Source organism: Rattus norvegicus, chromosome 15 (genome assembly GCF_021556685.1).
Source record: "Rattus norvegicus strain SHRSP/BbbUtx chromosome 15, alternate assembly SHRSP_T2T, whole genome shotgun sequence".
In the NCBI taxonomy this organism is placed as follows: domain Eukaryota; kingdom Metazoa; phylum Chordata; class Mammalia; order Rodentia; family Muridae; genus Rattus; species Rattus norvegicus.
The window spans coordinates 66962039-66981547 of NC_141548.1; positions in this window are offsets into that span (position 1 = coordinate 66962039).

A 19509-nucleotide genomic window follows, 5' to 3' on the forward strand; every position below is an offset into this window, starting at 1 on the left:
TCTCCACATCCTCGCCAGCATCTGCTGTCACCTGAGTTTTTGATCTTAGCCATTCTCACTGGTGTGAGGTGAAATCTCAGGGTTGTTTTGATTTGCATTTCCCTTATGACTAAAGATGTTGAACATTTCTTTAGGTGTTTCTCAGCCATTCGGCATTCCTCGGCTGTGAATTCTTTGTTTATCTCTGAACCCCATTTTTTAAATAGGGTTATTTGTTTCCCTGCGGTCTAACTTCTTGAGTTCTTTGTATATTTTGGATATAAGGCCTCTATCTGTTGTAGGATTGGTAAAGATCTTTTCCCAATCTGTTGGTTGCTGTTTTGTCCTAACCACAGTGTCCTTTGCCTTAGAGAAGCTTTGCAGTTTTATGAGATCCCATTTGTCGATTCTTGATCTTAGAGCATAAGCCAATGGTGTTTTGTTCAGGAAATTTTTTCCAGTGCCCATGTGTTCCAGATGCTTCCCTAGTTTTTCTTCTATTAGTTTGAGTGTGTCTGGTTTGATGTGGAGGTCCTTGATCCACTTGGACTTAAGCTTTGTACAGGGTGATAAGGATGGATCGATCTGCATTCTTCTACATGTTGCCCTCCAGTTGAACCAGCACCATTTGCTGAAAATGCTATCTTTTTTCCATTGGATGGTTTTGGCTCCTTTGTCAAAAATCAAGTGACCATAGGTGTGTGGGTTCATTTCTGGGTCTTCAATTCTATTCCATTGGTCTATCTGTCTGTCTCTGTACCAATACCATGCAATTTTTATCACTATTGCTCTGTAATACTGCTTGAGTTCAGGGATAGTGATTCCCCCTGAAGTCCTTTTATTGTTGAGGATAGCTTTAGCTATCCTGGGTTTTTTGTTATTCCAGATGAATTTGCAAATTGTTCTGTCTAACTCTTTGAAGAATTGGATTGGTATTTTGATGGGAATAGCATTGAATCTGTAGATTGCTTTTGGTAAAATGGCCATTTTTCCTATATTAATCCTGCCAATCCATGAGCATGGGAGATCTTTCCATTTTCTGAGGTCTTCTTCAATTTCTTTCCTCAGTGTCTTGAAGTTCTTATTGTACAGATCTTTTACTTGCTTTGTTAAAGTCACACCGAGGTACTTTTTATTATTTGGGTCTATTATGAAGGGTGTCGTTTCCCTAATTTCTTTCTCGGCTTGTTTCTTTTTTGTGTAGAGGAAGGCAACTGATTTATTTGAGTTAATTTTATACCCAGCCACTTTGCTGAAGTTGTTTATCAGCTTTAGTAGTTCTCTGGTGGAACTTTTGGGATCACTTAAATATACTATCATATAATCTGCAAATAGTGATATTTTGACCTCTTCTTTTCCGATCTGTATCCCCTTGATCTCCTTTTGTTGTCTGATTGCTCTGGCTAGAACTTCAAGAACTATATTGAATTAGTAGTGAGAGAGTGGGCAGTCTTGTCTAGTCCCTGATTTTAGTGGGATTGCTTCAAGTTTCTCTCCATTTAGTTTAATGTTAGCAACTGGTTTGCTGTATATGGCTTTTACTATGTTTAGGTATGGGCCTTGAATTCCTATTCTCTCCAGGACTTTTATCATGAAGGGGTATTGAATTTTGTCAAATGCTTTCTCAGCATCTAATGAAATGATCATGTGGTTCTGTTCTTTCAGTTTGTTTATATAATGGATCACGTTGATGGTTTTCCATATATTAAACCATCCCTGCATGCCTGGTATGAAGCCTACTTGATCATGGTGGATGATTGTTTTGATGTACTCTTGAATTCGGTTTGCCAGAATTTTATTGAGTATTTTTGCGTCGATATCCATAAGGGAAGTTGGTCTGAAGTTCTCTTTCTTTGTTGGGTCTTTGTGTGGTTTAGGTATAAGAGTAATTGTGGCTTCATAGAAGGAATTAGGTAGTGCTCCATCTGTTTCAATTTTGTGGAATAGTTTGGATAATATTGGTATGAGGTCTCCTATGAAGGTTTGATAGAATTCTGCACTAAACCCGTCTGGACCAGGGCTCCTTTTGGTTGGGAGACCTTTAATGACTGCTTCTATTTCCTTAGGAGTTATGGGGTTGTTTAACTGGTTTATCTGTTCCTGATTTAACTTCGATACCTGGTATCTGTCTAGGAAATTGTCCATTTCCTGAAGATTTTCAAGTTTTGTTGAATATAGGCTTTTATATTAAGTAGTGATGATTTTTTGAATTTCCTCTGAATCTGTAGTTATGTCTCCCTTTTCATTTCTGATTTTGTTAATTTGGACGCACTCTCTGTGTCCTCTCATTAGTCTGGCTAAGGGTTTATCTATCTTGTTGATTTTCTCAAAGAACCAACTTTTGGTTCTGTTGATTCTTTCTATGGTCCTTTTTGTTTCTACTTGGTTGATTTCAGCTCTGAGTTTGATTATTTCCTGCCTTCTACTCCTTCTGGGTGTATTTGCTTCTTTTTGTTCTAGAGCTTTTAGGTGTGCTGTCAAGCTGCTAACATATGCTCTTTCCTGTTTCTTTCTGCAGGCACTCAGCGCTATGAGTTTTCCTCTTAGCACAGCTTTCATTGTGTCCCATAAGTTTGGGTATGTTGTACCTTCATTTTCATTAAATTCTAAAAAGTTTTTAATTTCTTTCTTTATTTCTTCCTTGACCAGGTTATCATTGAGTAGAGCATTGTTCAATTTCCACGTATATGTGGGCATTCTTCCCTTATTGTTATTGAAGACCAGTTTTGGGCCGTGGTGGTCCGATAGCACGCATGGGATTATTTCTATCCTCCTGTACCTGTTGAGGCCCGTTTTTTGACCAATTATATGGTCAATTTTGGAGAAAGTACCATGAGGAGCTGAGAAGAAGGTATATCCTTTTGCTTTAGGATAGAATGTTCTATAAATATCCGTTAAGTCCATTTGGCTCATGACTTCTCTTAGTCTGTCGACATCACTGTTTAATTTCTGTTTCCATGATCTGTCCATTGATGAGAGTGGGGTGTTGAAATCTCCTACTATTATTGTGTGAGGTGCAATGTGTGTTTTGAGCTTTAGTAAGGTTTCTTTTACGTATGTAGTTGCCCTTGTATTTGGGGCATAGATATTTAGGATTGAGAGTTCATCTTGGTGGATTTTTCCTTTGATGAATATGAAGTGTCCTTCCTTATCTTTTTTGATGACTTTTAGTTGAAAATTGATTTTATTTGATATTAGAATGGCTACTCCAGCTTGCTTCTTCTGACCATTTGCTTGGAAAGTTGTTTTCCAGCCTTTCACTCTGAGGTAATGTCTGTCTTTGTCTCTGAGGTGTGTTTCCTGTAGGCAGCAGAATGCAGGGTCCTCGTTGCATATCCAGTTTGTTAATCTATTTCTTTTTATTGGGGAGTTGAGGCCATTGATGTTGAGAGATATTAAGGAATAGTGATTATTGCTTCCCGTTATATTCATATTTGGATGTGAGGTTATGTTTGTGTGCTTTCATTCTCTTTGTTTTGCTGCCAAGACGATTAGTTTCTTGCTTCTTCTAGGGTATATCTTGCCTCCTTATGTTGGGCTTTACCATTTATTATCCTTTGTAGTGCTGATTTGTAGAAAGATATTGTGTAATTTTGGTTTTGTCATGGAATATCTTGGTTTCTCCATCTATGTTAATTGAGAGTTTTGCAGGATACAGTAACCTGTCTGGCATTTTTGTTCTCTTAGGTCTGTATGACATCAGTCCAGGATCTTCTGGCCTTCATAGTTTCTGGGGAGAAGTCTGGTGTGATTCTGATTGGTCTGCCTTTATTTGTTACTTGACATTTTCCCCTTACTGCTTTTAATATTCTTTCTTTATTTTGTGCGTTTGGTGTTTTGACAATTATGTGACGGGAGGTGTTTCTTTTCTGGTCCAATCTATTTGGAGTTCTGTAGGCTTCTTGTATGTCTATGGGTATCTCTTTTTTTAGGTTAGGGAAGTTTCTATGATTTTGTTGAAGATATTTACTGGTCCTTTGAGCTGGGAGTCTTCACTCTCTTCTATACCTATTATCCTTAGGTTTGATCTTCTCATTGAGTCCTGGATTTCCTGTATGTTTTGGACCAGTAGCTTTTTCTGCTTTACATTATCTTTGACAGTTGAGTCAATGATTTCTATGGAATCTTCTGCTCCTGCGATTCTCTCTTCCATCTCTTGTATTCTGTTAGTGAAGCTTGTATCTACAGCTCCTTGTCTCTTCTTTTGGTTTTCTATATCCAGTGCTGTTTCCATGTGTTCTTTCTTAATTGCTTCTATTTCCATTTTTAATTCCTTCAACTGTTTGATTGTGTTTTCCTGGAATTCTTTCAGGGATTTTTGCGATTCCTTTCTGTAGGCTTCTACTTGTTTATTAATGTTTTCCTGTGTTTCCCTAAGGGAGTTCTTCACGTCTTTCTTGAAGTCCTCCAGCATCATGATCAAATATGATTTTGAAACTAGATCTTGCTTTTCTGGTGTGTTTGGATATTCCATGTTTGTTTTGGTGGGAGAATTGGGCTCCGATGATGGCATGTAGTCTTGGTTTCTGTTGCTTGGGTTCCTGCGCTTGCCTCTCGCCATCAGATTATCTCTAGTGTTACTTTGTTCTGCTATTTCTGACAGTGGCTAGACTGTCCTATAAGCCTGTGTGTCAGGAGTGCTGTAGACCTGTTTTCCTCCCTTTCAGTCAGTTATGGGGACAGAGTGTTCTGCTTTCGGGCGTGTAGTTTTTCCTCTCTACAGGTCTTCAGCTGTTCCTGTGGGCCTGTGTCTTGAGTTCACCAGGCAGCTTTCTTGCAGCAGAAAAGTTGGTCTTACCTGTGGTCCCGAGGCTCAAGTTCGCTCGTGGGGTGCTGCCCACGGGCTCTCTGCAGCGGCAGCAACCAGGAAGATATGCGCCACCCCTTCTGGGAGCTTCAGTGCACCAGGGTTCCAGATGGCCTTTGGTGTTTTCCTCTTGTGTCTGAGATGTGTGTGCAGAGAGCAGTCTCTTCTGGTTTCCCAGGCTTGTCTGCCTCTCTGAAGGTTTAGCTCTCCCTCCCACGGGATTTGGGTGCAGAGAACTGTTTATCTGGTCTGTTTCCTTCATGTTCCGGTGGTGTCTCAGGCAGGGGTCCTGCCGCTCCTGGGCCCTCCCCCACGGGAGCCCAGAGGCCTTATACAGTTTCCTCTTGGGCCAGGGATGTGGGCAGGGGTGGGCTGTGTTGGTGGTCTCTTCTGCTCTGCAGCCTCAGGAGTGCCCACCTGACCAGGCGGTTGGGTCTCTCTCTCACGGGGTCTGGGAGCAGAGAGCTGCTGCAGGCCGGGATCCGCAGGTGTCAAGTACCTGCTTTTTTAAAGGTCCATAATAATTTAGTAGAGTAATTTCTAAATTGTGGGGTTTTTTTTGTTGATGACTTGGTTTGGTTTGGCTTTGATTTTTATTTTTTAATGAGAAATAAACCCAGGTTCTCTAGCATATTATTTAAGCACTCCCACTGAGCTATAATCCCAACCATTTATGAGTTTTAGAAATTATTGAAAGCATGCCTGAAAAGAAAACATATAAAAGTTATAAACATTTTCAATAGGAAAAAAATGTCATCACATTTCAGTATGAGTCATTGTGAATATTTCAAAGCCTTCAATATGTCAAAATACTTAAAGGGTCTAAAATGATATCCTTATAATATAAAATAAATATGTATTATTCATATATTGACAGTCTATAAGATAAATCTTAACTTTCAGAAATTTTATCTCCTCCTTGTTTCTTACTGAAAAAAAATTTTTCTGATTCCTTGAAATTTGTATATGTTCTATTATGTCTATGACTTTAAGAAGTCAGTTCCATAGTAAACATAGCTTAGTCCACACTTAATCTATTGGGAGTCCTGCTTCAGCCTCCAAAATTCTGGGATTAGACACAGGAGTCACCATGCTCAGCTATATTTGTTCTACTTTATGTAGTATAACATTTAAAACGTAAGGTTGGGGGCTAGAGAGACTTCTAAGTAGTTAAGAGCTCTGGGCTGCTCTTCTGGAGGACATGGTTCAAGTTCCAGCACCCAGACAGCAACTCACAACTGTCTGTAACTCCAGATGCAGAGGATCAGACACTGTTACACAGGCATATGGGTAGGCAAAAAAAAATGAATGTACCTTAAACATGCTTAAAATAGAATATTATTTTAATTTTTTCACAAATCTATTTTCAAGAGTACTAATGTTTGTATCTTATGTCCTACTTGGGAAATCTAATGAACATGATCTGCTTAATTCTTACTATTTTTATCCCAGAATAGAGAAGCAGTATTGATTACCATTGTAGCCCCTACCCCTGTGTGTGTGTGTGTGTGTGTGTGCGTCCGTGTGTGTGTGTGTGTGTGTGTGTGTGTGTGAGAGAGAGAGAGAGAGAGAGAGAGAGAGAGAGAGAGAGAGAGAGAAGGAAGGAGGGAGGGAGGGAGGGAGAGAGGAAGGGAGGAAGGGAGAGAGAGACAGGGACAGGGACAGGGACAGGGAGACTTACTTTGTCCTTAACTTCATTATACAGAGGCTCTTAAGCAAGATTGTTTTGTTGGTATTGTTTTTCTTACATTTCTTGTATTTGCTTTTAGTTCCTTTCTAATACATAAAGAATGCAAAACAACAAAGAGGAAAATGTTTTCCTAGTGTCACATGTCTTTAATCCCGGTACCAAAGGTAACAGTGAGCTGATCTCTATGAATTGGAGGGCAGCCTGATCTCCACAGTGAGTTACAGGTCAGACAGAGCTGCACAGTGAGACAATTATTCAAAAACAAACAGAAAACAAAGGGGTGGGTTGACTTTGTACTCTCTACAGACATTATGAAAGTTAGTTTTAAATGAATCTGCACATTTTAAATTGTACTTTTCAATGCATTTTCCTATATTAAATAACAACTCAGAATTTTACACTAACATAGTCTATGTTTAGTATTACCATCAATTAAGGGAACTATTTTTCTGTTCGGCAATATTAAAAAATAGTTGCCTTTGTTGAAGATTATAGACTTTAATGATGTAAGTGATTAAGTTTGAACATCACTAAGCTTTTAGTCACAACTCTGGAGTATATATAATTTACTGTCATATATTGACATAGTGTGACCATTTATTCTTTTACTTTATAAGTTTATTAGAAATCTATCTGCCAATCTAATAAAAAAATTTAAAAAGCAGTGAAAAAAATAATAATCCAGGGCTGGAGAGATGGCTCAGCGGTTAAGAGCACCGACTGCTCTTCCAGAGGTCCTGAGTTCAATTCCCAGCAACCACATGGTGGCTCACAACCATCTGTAAAGAGATCCGATGCCCTCTTCTGGTGTCTGAAGACAGCTACAGTGTACTTACATATAATAAATGAATAAATCTTTAAAAAAAAATAATAATCCAGAAGTCTGGCTTCAAGGTGCCAATCACTCCACTGCCTGGCATTCAGAAATACTCACATTTTGGATCACTCTAATGGCTCAGTAAATAAGACCTCAGCGCCTCTGGAAAGGATTCTGCACATATAAAATCGTTCAAAAATAGTTATGTAGTTTTACCTTCAGGAAAAACTAATAATTATGGTTATAACTGAGCATTTTCGTAACATTTCCTTCTGCTGCCATGTTTTTCCTTGTTTTCTTTTCAAATGTTTTCTCAATTACTCTTCTCTCTTTAGACACCCAAGAGAGAAAATATTTTGGATGACATATCAATGTCTTCTAGATGATGGTACACTAAAAAGTAATCGTTACTGTCTTGTCATATAAAATGGAACAATAAAGGGGGGTAGGACATTCCCATACTATATCAGATATGACAATAATAAGTCATGACAGCCTGATTCCTATTATGAAAGAACTGGGTCTTGAAAGCACAGGTCCTCAGGTTCCTGAATTGTGGAATATACCCCAGAGAAATCATTCCACAGTTATATACTATTCACATTTGTCCAAATACTGTGTTTCACACTAATTTTCTGCCTTATAGAACCTAGAAGCAGTTCTAAGCAGACCACACGGGCCATTGTTTTATTTACATATCCATTAAAGTCACTCATCACTAATCAGTCAGATGCAGTTTCTTCTAACATAAATATTATCTCTAAATCAATTATTAATTTAAGTGAATACCTGATATCAAAATATTTCAAAATGTTATTTTAGTGTTTTATGTTACCATAATTTATTTCATATTAGCATATTATTTTTATGTACTATAACCCATGGAATTATGAACACAATAAAAGTTAAGGCTGGAAACACCAATAAGAGCCCTTAACTGAGTCCTGTTTCATTATCAACTATAGTTTCTTTATAATTTGTTTATTCATTTGTCTATATATTCTGTTGCTTTTGTATTATCCTTTGTTTGGTAACCTTGTGGGTACATTTTAGTGTCATACGTGGATACTCTTTACTGCGAATATTAGAACTTTCCAAAATTGTTTTTAACACTAACTTCATTATAATTCTTTTCACTGATTTAACATTTTGAGTTCCAGGTCACCTATTTCTTTTATAGGGATGACGTAACCTCATATCATGGATCAATCACTTACGCCATCATTCAATAGATATAATGTATTGCTCAGAATTATTAAGAGCCTATGCTATAAATAGCATAGCAGTTAGTTTAGGATACTCTCTCAGATATTTATTGAAGAACAGAGTTCTGTAATATTGAAAAAAGTAGTATGACAACACACACTTTCTTTTGAATATGCTCAACTCCATACATGGAAGACAGTCTGCCATGAATGTCATCGATGAGCAAGTTACTATTTTCTGATTAATAGGGCACTTTGCACATCAATTCACAATTACTGAACACTTTCTTCATAGATTTCAGTTTTCAAATACCTTGTATATTGTAACATCCTAAGGAATAGTCAAGAGTTCTTTGGCTGTAATTATTTTTCTGAATAAACCATAAGAAATAATGAGGAACATAAATAATGATACCATCTTGCATGTCTTGGTTATATAGGATTAATTGTAAATTTGATGAGAACATCTGTCTACTATGAAATATAAAACTAAATAAAAAACACTTGATAAATATTAATAGGTTGATGTATTTATATATTCATATTATTTATACTTCATGATCATGTCTTTTTAATGACAGCCCACCTCAAAGGTATTATATTTGCTCAAAGAAATATTAAATGATGCAGCACATGAATTTTATACTTTTATATTTGTATAAATGCATTTATAATATAGCCATACAGATATACATCTTTTGATATTTATATGGATATCTGAAATATTTTAGAGATTAATATGAATACCAATCACTATTAAAAGTGACAAAAATAGAGGACATATAAGTTTTAATACAAATTAGGTTTTAAACAAATATGATTCTACCTTCATCTTTAAAAATGTTTGAAATAATTTAAATTTGCAAAACGTGCAAAATTTCCAAGTTATTTTTTAAATTTTCAACTACATTTTATTTTAAATTTGGAATGATGTTGTGAAGACTGTATTCATAACATCTTACGAAATTCCATTGTTTCTTAAATCAAATATATTTTTTTAAAAATATGGAAAAATATTGCTTTGTTTACTTCTCTGTAACTGATTATTGGTGCTAAGTCAGGTGTCACACCTACCAGCAACCTATTTGTAGATGGGGAGCAATTAATTACACTGATGAGTATGTGAGTGATATGTCATTTTTAATGAGTGTTTAATGCCATACTTCAAGTAGGAAAACATGAGCATTTAAAGACGTGAAGATTTATTTAAATTACTCACATTTACTGAACATTATTTTTAACCATATAAATAGAATAATAAAAAACCTGGGTTAATCTATATATTCCACGGACTAGATTTTACATGTTTTATGTCCATAAGTCTGTACTTCATTGCACTAGAATCAGCCCATCTATGATGTAGCATGAAGTATTAGAAGGCAAACAAAATTATTGTTGCCAAGAAATATGCTCCACAATCTGCTAGCTCCTCAGTTGATCCATATTGTGGCCCATAATCTTGGCACTAGATAGGTTGGCTAGCTTATCTGTGCAAGCATTATGCTCTAATATCTGGAAAGTCTGAGTTCTCAGAATATCATGATGTAGCTGCACCATATTTGCTTCTTGACTCAGTGATTCAAGTGAAATACCAGAATAACAACAATATATATGTTGCCCTCCGTGTATCTTAAGTATGTGTAAGTTCAATTATGTAATGGGGAGTATGGTAAAAATACATTATGTATATATGTATGAAATTATCAAAAATAAACTTGATAATATTATAGGAAGAAAATAAAATGAATGTTGTGAAATGAGAGTTTGGTCTTTGCTTCTAAATAAGTTAAGATTATGCTTAACACTATAGTTTTATAGTTCTGAAATAGACAAAAAGAGCTTTACTTTATTGTAAAGACCTATTGTGTGTAAATTTTCTTTCATTTCTTTTTCTTCTTTTTTTAATGGTTTAAGCTAATGGCAGGAAAGTGTGCCTCTGTACCTTTTCTCATGTGACATTCTTCTTGTATGAAACATTTTTGTAACATCCAGCCTTATTTAGTATATAGGTCTTCTATGGCTGGAGGAAAAATTATGACAAGCTGAATGTTCTGCATGATAGAAATCCATTATCTCCCTGTTCTGACGTTTATAAAAATCCTTACTTAGGTATTGGCAAGCTGATGCCCACTGTGAATGGGTAAGTTATTTGATCATTCTTAGTTCTGGAGAATGCATTAATCCTTAGTGTTGGTGGACTATATTACTTTTAGTTTCTTGAAATCACTTAGGCTGTCTATCATCCATATGGTTATGCTGTTTTTACTTTGAGAGGGCATCCGTCGTACTGATGGCACTTCATAAGAGCCTCGTGTCAACAAGATTACACTGATAAAGACCTGAGTTTCACTTTGGCCATATTTAAATATGGACCTATGTGTGGGAGTTGGGACTAAGGTCTTTTAGAAGACCATTCAACTCTTCACATGCAATAGCTAGTGTAAAGCCCCACTGTGTTAGGTCTCACTACTCTAGCGTGGCAGTGGATCTTCTTACTCTAACATTTGCTTCTCTTGTCATTGAATTTCTTGATAGGAGAACAGTACAAAGAGCCTTTGTCTGTCTTTGATATACCATCATGCTTTATAAGAGGTTTAGAACCTAACACATATAGTAGTGCCATCCTTGCATGGAATTGATTACAATTTCCTTGTTATTTTAATTATTTTCATTCATATTAAACTAGAATGTTTACTAACTTGGAAGTAGATTATACTTAAAGAAATTGCATAACTTGCCTGATTTTTTTTTTTTTTGCACTTTAAATGTAACATCTAAACAGCGGCCAATTGTCACAATTTACCTTTTTCAGATGGATGCCCCGATATATATTAAAGGGACTACAGAAAGTACCTTAGGCAGAGAACAGCTGCAGTAATCATTTATACAGACACAGACACACAGACACATAGACACATAGACACACACACACACACACACACACACACACACACACACTTTGTGAAAGAGAAAGAGCAAGCTTTTTCTGCTGAGTTTCTTGGTATTTTTATGTGATGGGAGGGCACAGGTCTGGAATTTTTCTGGTGTTTTTCCTCTAATACTATACCAGTAAAAATAACATCCATTCCTATTCATACATTCTATTGTAAACCTGGAATATTTTTACTATCCTTTGATCTCAGGCATACTACATTTAGACACTTAAACATTTAGAATTTGTAGATTCATAATGGAAGTTACATTGAATGAGACTTGCATAGCCTTCAGAGCTGGATAACTTGAATTAGAACTCTGATTTTATACATCAGCAGCAGAGAGAACTGAATATATCAACTGAGATTGTCTAGTCACATTTCTATTGCTATAATAAAACATCATGATTAAGACAATTTATAGAAGAAAACATCTAATTTTTGGCACAAGTTTCCAGAGGGAAAGCCCATGGCCATTGTGGCAGAAAACATGGCAGTAGAGAGCAGACAGCACACAGGCAGGAAGGCAGTCCTGGAGCTAGGGCATTAACAGACTTCTTACATCTCAATCTACACAATACAGAAAGGGAGACATTTAAGTAGGAATGGAAATGTCTTTTGGACCTCAAAACTACACATAATGACATGTTTAATCCAAAAAATCCACACCTCCTTCCCAAACTGTTCCACCAACTGGACCAAGTATTCAAACATAACAGCCTATGGTGGTCATTGTTATTAAGTTATCCCAGATGGCAAAGAAAAGGATCTACTGTGAAAAAGAAACATATTTAGATGAGCCAATTATAAACCTTAATTCTCTTACTAAAAACTATCTGGTGCTAAGTTAATAATTCTCCAGTTAAAGATTATTCTCTGAGGTGTTGGTATGAGAAGAGGTGATAATAATGAAATAAGGGAATTTTTGTTTGTTTGTTTGTTTGTTTTTTGACATTTCAAGAGATGTGGCTCTTGTTGAAGACAACATATACTATGGCCATAGTATATGGAGAAATCAAGCCAATACTAATCTGAGAGCATCATTTCTGCTGGTTGACTTTTATGATGACAAATGTAGTATTTACTCCACTGGCAGTAGGGAGGGGTCATCACCAGCATCATAAAGTTGTGAATCTGTGACTGGTCTACAAAGATATGTCCATTGTTGCAACCATGGCATTAATATTATGAGAGCAAACAACTGTTTTCTGATTGCATAAAGGTCTCTCTACTCAACTGAAAGGAAGTTGTATTTCACTTGATAAAGCTTTCCAAGTAAACATAGCTGCTGGGACACAGCCACAGGTAGGAGTACACTACTATGACTTTTACTAAATGGACATAGTATTCAATTACCTTCAAAATACTTATCTGTAAACCCATTCATTCATTGATCAGGATAACTCTCTGCTATGACTGGTGAAGTTTCCATCTACCCCTACTAGTCCAAAGTTAATACAGGAGATGCAAAATCAAGTGTGGAAAACAAGTGATTGTAGAGTGCTTAGACCTAAAACAAGATATTACTATTACACATAGATGGCCCTTCCCTCCAAGGATCAGAGAACATCACACTGAGGGAATAGAAAGACTATGAGCCGACACTTGGAATGGACTAATGTTGAACAGTGTCTTTTAGTCATTTTATATCCAACGAACTCATGAACTCATTGCACCTAAGATATCTGCACAAGATTGACCCCTCCACATCTTTTTATGAGCAGCCCTACCACCCAAGTTACCTTTGACAGTTATTTGTTGCTTGGGAAATGGTGTCACATTATGTGGTGTAAACACTGAAAAGCTTCCCATGCTCCAGTAACTTACCTCCCACCAATGCTCATGAGATATACCTGTTTAAACTCAGTGGGTCAAACATAAAAAGGAACAGAATTATATTATATGCATATATAAAACAATTCAAAGTATTTATAGAACAGTACATCCGTGTTTAGTAGGGGTCAGGAGGTCCAGGGCTCTTTTCCTCAGAGCCTTCATCAGGAACAAGGTAGACCAAACCAGTAAACAACTTCTCAACACACAAAAAAGCAATTAATATCTTGGTCTAGCCTTTTCTAACCTCCAGAATGATGAGAATTGTTTACTGTCTAAGCCACAGGATCTATAGAATTTCTGTAACTATGGCCTGCCTTGCCTAAGACATAAAACATGTAATCATAAATTTATTTTGTAAATGAATATTCTTTAAGGAGAGTTCAGCTGGAGCAATGGAATGGAATGAAAACATAACATGGAATTACTGATTCAGAAGATGGCTTCACATTCTGAAAATTTCTCTAACTCTAGGAAGTTTGAGTAAACTCTCGCTTCTCTGTGTGAAGAGTTGGTATCAAATAAGTATGAACTGCTTACAAGCAATTTTTTTTGTAATATTCAAAAGGAGCGTTGGTTTTTGAACTATAATAGTTTTTGTGAAAAGCATAATTTTCTTCTAATAAAATTAAATTAAACAATTGGATTTGAGCATTCTATTAATCTATTTTAACTGAAATATAAGATTGAATTTTTATAAAAATTAAATTAACTAATTAGATTTCAACATCTTAGTAAACTACTTTATGTGAAATAAAAGATTAGTTATTCAATACTGTATCAACTTTAAATAGAATTTTTGAAAAACAAATAGCAAAAAATTTTTGAATAAAATTTATGACTCAGGATAGAGTTCACAAAATAGAACATGATATAATAAAATGAATAAGTAGATTTTTCTAACCCTCTTTATATTCTTTTCTCCTAATTATTCTTCTGTCCTTAAGATTAAGGCACATTCTAACTTACATCAACATATAACAAACATGTAAAATGTTTGCCTAAACTGGAAGTAATGATACATGCCCTATAGTCTAAGTGTTTTAAAGGCTGAGGAAGAAAGAATGAATGGAAGGTCAACCTAGGCTATACTCAAACCTTTTTACCTTCTTCACCTGCCCCTGATTCCTGCTTAAGAATGAATATGATCTCAATCATACACAAGACATACCATTTGCTTTCTGGCTTTTTTATTAACCTATAATTTCCAGTATTTAAATTAGGTGGTAACCTCAGTTACCTCAGTACTGAACTTGTCATCAGTCATTTGTATTTTGACCATGTTATGAGCTGTATCATAATATGTATTGTAGTTTTAACTGTGCTTGCTTCTGGATGGGCATGCTGAGAACATGTTTACATACTCATTAGCAAACACCATTATTGAACAAACAAATTTTTCAACAGAGATTTACCAAAGCTTTTACTATTTGTATTTATTCATGTTATTCTGAATGGTGACTTGGATTACAGAAAGGATTTTCTTATATAAAAGGGGAGAAACAAAAATTTGAAACCTGGCAGGGTATAAACATTCTCCCAGTTACTTCTCTCCAACACTGGGAAGAAGACAGATATGATCTTCCTAACGTAAGGAAATGCTCTCCTGTAAGGGTGGAGTAGGAGGAATTAGAAGATCTCTTGGATTTTTATTTTAAAATAACTGTTGATATTTATATTAGAGAAGCAATAATTTTGTTAGTTTGACATGTCAACATGTACCCTCTCCCTGGCAATTTAGTCACTTGAGTTCACACTGTCTACACTGTCATCTACATGTTTTTTCCCATTAGTTTAAGATGTAACTTTCCTTGCCTACCCCTCTCACTAACCTTTGAAAACACTGTGTTATCTGCCTCCTGGCTGCTAGAATTTGCCTTATTATTCCTTTCTTACTCAGAACGACTCAGAGAAGTGCTTCGTATGTTTGAGATGTAGTTTGTGTCTTCTGCCTCATTTTTATATTTGCTAGCCATAGTGTTTTCATGGCTCAGGCTCCCAGTTTCTCACTCATAGCTTCTGCTTTGCTCTGTTTCAACAGCTATGGTGGTTTTCATGGTAACCATTTGCTGCAGCCCTAAATGTTTGTTATAGAAATCTTAAACTTCTGTCTTGTGTTTCTCTATCACTGGCCCTTGATAAATTCCACAATTGCACATGATGTTTTCTTCCATATTAAGGACAGTTAATTTCCAGAGTGCCTGATACTTTGAAAATTGGAATTATATACAGCGTTGGTGTTTATTGGTAATTTTATTATTTACTGTATGTTACGATTTATACATGTATATATATACATATATGTGATTATCAGTGTTCGTTAATTTTTCCATAGATAATTTAATCTCGCCATTTCTAAGACTTAGTTTAAAGAAAGATTGCTTTATACCTTGGTCAAATCTCAGGCCAAGTTGACTGAATGCTGGGATATTGTCTGAATCTTTACACTTGACTCTTTGGAAAGAACTTTTCTGTGTTGGCTTCTGAAAGTGGAGAGAGAGAGAGAGAGAGAGAGAGAGAGAGAGAGAGAGAGAGAGAGAGAGAGAGAGTGTTGGTGACTGAGAACACAGGTCAATGGTCAATTTCAGGAGACTTTTTTTTCAGGAACCATCAACTACGGCTTTTGAAAAGGCATCTTCTTTCACTGGGATCTTGCTCTTTAGGCCATTTCCCTGGGGAGCAAGGTCTCACAATCTGCCTATTTACATCCCATAGCACTAGGACCATAGACTTGAGAATGGCAGCATACTTTGAACTTTTATATGGATCTGGGGATCAAAGTGAGCAGGCATGAGTAGCAAGCACTTTATGCCTTGCCATCTGCCCAACTCCCTGAAATGTTAAATATTCTTGAAAATTTCATTTGTAAATGAAATACTGTGTGGAGGAAGGAAAATTATAAAAATGTCTTTGGCTAAAAATTATACTGTACCATGTTTACGAATCAGTACCTGGATCTCTTGATAGGTGAGGGCAGATGGTGACCTTAGCTTGTCTTGCAGAACTTCGAGAAGCCCTATAATCCTATAGCTTACAGTGTCTTAAGCATAAACACAGAAAATGCCATTAAAAATATATATCCCTAACAGAGAAACATACAGAGCTATGTCCAAAATTGTTTCCTTTTGACAGAAACAATCTCAGCAGCGTGTTAAAATTATAGGAAATCTACAGGATGAGCACAGGCCTGACAAGCCCAATTTTTCAAAGAATGTAGGTTTGAAATATAGAGAATTATTTTCCTAACAGAATTTAGAAATAGTTTTATTTATTCAACTTACCTCCCCTAGGCCCTCAGGGTGACACAGGACATTATTCTTCACCCAAAGTCTTCCTAGGGATTGATCCTCTTTTTGATGACAGGCAAAGACAGCCAAGTTCTAACATCTTCCTAGACACAAAGGCAAACCTCTATTCTCCTATTCTTGATAATAAGAGTTGATGCTTGGAGATGGAGGATTTGCAACCATTACCTCATAACAAATACAAATATTTTAAGAGCCATAATTTGTTCATAGATATGCATATATATGGAGGGACATGTGAAACTTGGACTTTTAGTGGTTGTATTTCCGGCTTTAGAAGTATTAAATGAATGAATGAATGAAGCTCTCCTTTAGTAGTCCTAAATCTAGTTTGAATTTGTTCTCAGTAAGTAGTGAGAGCTAGGAGACAGGAATATGGAAGTTATATAAATATGTTTTGGCTTTCAAAGCTTCATGGACAGAAGTTCATTTTCACATTAGATTATGTTCCATGTTCTCTCCTAGTTAGTAGTAATCACTTAACTTCTCTAACAACCAGTGGGAAACATAAACCAGAAAGGCTGCTTTTGTATGCATTCCTAATTGCTTATCTTCAATGAAGGACCAGTGAAGTGACCATTACTTCTTATTGCATACTAGAAGTATAACTTCTTCATTCTAGTATCCTCTTTAGTGCTAGATTATACCCAGGGGGTCATCCAACCTCTCAAAGGAGAAGGGGAGAAGAGTTGGGGGAGGGACTACATGAGAGGAAAATAGGAAGAGGGAGCAGCGGTTAAGATATAAAGTGAATGAAAGAATGAGTGAATGAATGAATGAATGAATGAATGAAAAAATGTGTGATTCCTTCTTCCAGTCTGTGAAACACAACTTTCCCATTTTATTTGAACAAGGTATTTCATTTGGGCAAAGAAGCCAGACATTGCCTGAGCAGCCTAGCATTTGCAAAACACTAAGTATTACTTGATAATGCTTATTTTCTAGTAGTATCTAAACCTTTAAGTGGACATTTTAATCATCCTATAACAAGCTATGATTTTCCATCCTAGAAGAGTTTTGGGATAGAATAGACTGGGAATGAATGATGACTTGCGAATGAGGGATCAGGTGTATATGTGTGATAAGGGGATGGAGGGGTGGAGAGGGAGGGAAGGAGAGAAAGATTGAGAGGGAGAGAGAGAGAGACAGAGAGGGAGAGAGAGACAGAGAGGGAGAGAGAGACAGAGAGGGAGAAAGAGACAGAGAGATAGAGACAGAGAGATTAGGAAGAGACAACAACTGGAATTGATGAGCATTATGGAGGAAACCTGGACTCTTGGTAATAAAGGGGATAGAGTGTATGAACTGGCCATCTCTTGTACCCAGACAAGTTTCAGCAATGGGACTGGGTTACATTTCATAACATTATGGGTCTAGGAGATCCTGTAGAGATCCTTACACAACCCAGCCTGATGCTAAGACAAAAGTTAGTTCTCTGCTAAGAATAACCTCCACATAGCTTATTTAGCTTAGAGAGATAGAGCTGGTACTTGCATGGAGCCTTCTCCCCTACATTCTGTTCTTTTTGGCATGAGAAGGTACTCTGCAGGCTACAGAAATGGAAACCTGGATACCAACTGAGTCACAAAAACCATGACCTACAATCTCTTCTGCCTACAAGGTATGCTGGAAAATGGTGGTGTAGAACTTGTGGGCATGGTCAATCAATGTTTGATTTAACTTGACAATAACTCTATGAAAAGGATCTCATGCCGTACATTGCATGGGCTACCAGGAACCAGAGACTAGATAACTCAGAGACCTAGGGGAGAAGAAAACATGACTGGAAAACAAAACAAAACAAAATAATTCATAAAGATATTCTCCCATGTGCATTGAAGAGTGTCTTGTTCAGTTTCATCAGAGAAACAGCCTATGGTCCATATGTGCCAGGGACCTTATATCAGCCCTTGTACAGTTTTTGATTAGTGGCTCTGGAAGCTCCAAGCGGTCCAGGTTATTTGATATTGCTGGTCTTCCTGTGAAGAAGACCATTCCCTTCAGGGCCTTCAATCCTTCCTCTAATTCTTCCATAGGGGTCCTCAATTTCCAATGTTTGACTGTGTCTCCAGTGATTAAATACATCTGTATCTACATAATGGAGTATCACTAATAGTGCCAAGGATTGGTGCTTACCCGTGGGATAGGTCTCAAGTTGGGCTGGTTATTGTTGTCCATTCTTTCACTCTCTGTCCCAACTTTTGTCCCTGCATTTCTTTATACATAGGACCAATTGTAGGCAAAATGTTTTGTAGGAGCAGAGAACAATATTTAGGAGTTCATTCTCACTCAGGTGGTTAAGCTGCATGGCCACAGTAGACAAGCTTACATTTTTATATCTAATGAAAAGTTAATAACATTTGAATTTAGAAAATTTTTTTTATTATTATTAACTTGAGTATTTCTTATATACATTTCGAGTGTTATTCCCTTTCCCAGAAATTTTTGGCATTTAATATTTTAAAGGTTCAAACTTGATTAATTCTAGTATCCATTTTGAAATGATAATAATAGATATATAAGAAGACAAAAATGTCCATTTTCAGGATATCACTTTTATTTCCTTCATGGCACTTAAAGATTTGCTTGCATTGTCACTTAGAAGTCAGAATGGCTCAGTGAGACAGATATTTCTCTTAAACTTATTTCTATTTTTGAAATTATAGTACAATTGTATCTTGCTGTCTACTCTTCCTCCAAACTCTCCCACATAACTTTCCTTGGTTTCATTCAAATTTATTATCTCTCTTTTTATTAACTGTTACATATGATTGGGAAAGACTATGAAGACTCAGCAAAAAATTATTGGCAACTAAGGAATGCTGAGAGTGCTTTGGGTTTCCAACTGCTCCCAGAGCTGATCCTGTGACACAGCTCTCTGTACCCAGATTCGTCTGGGAGAGAGCTGATCTCCTAGGATTACTGACACACATGGGAACA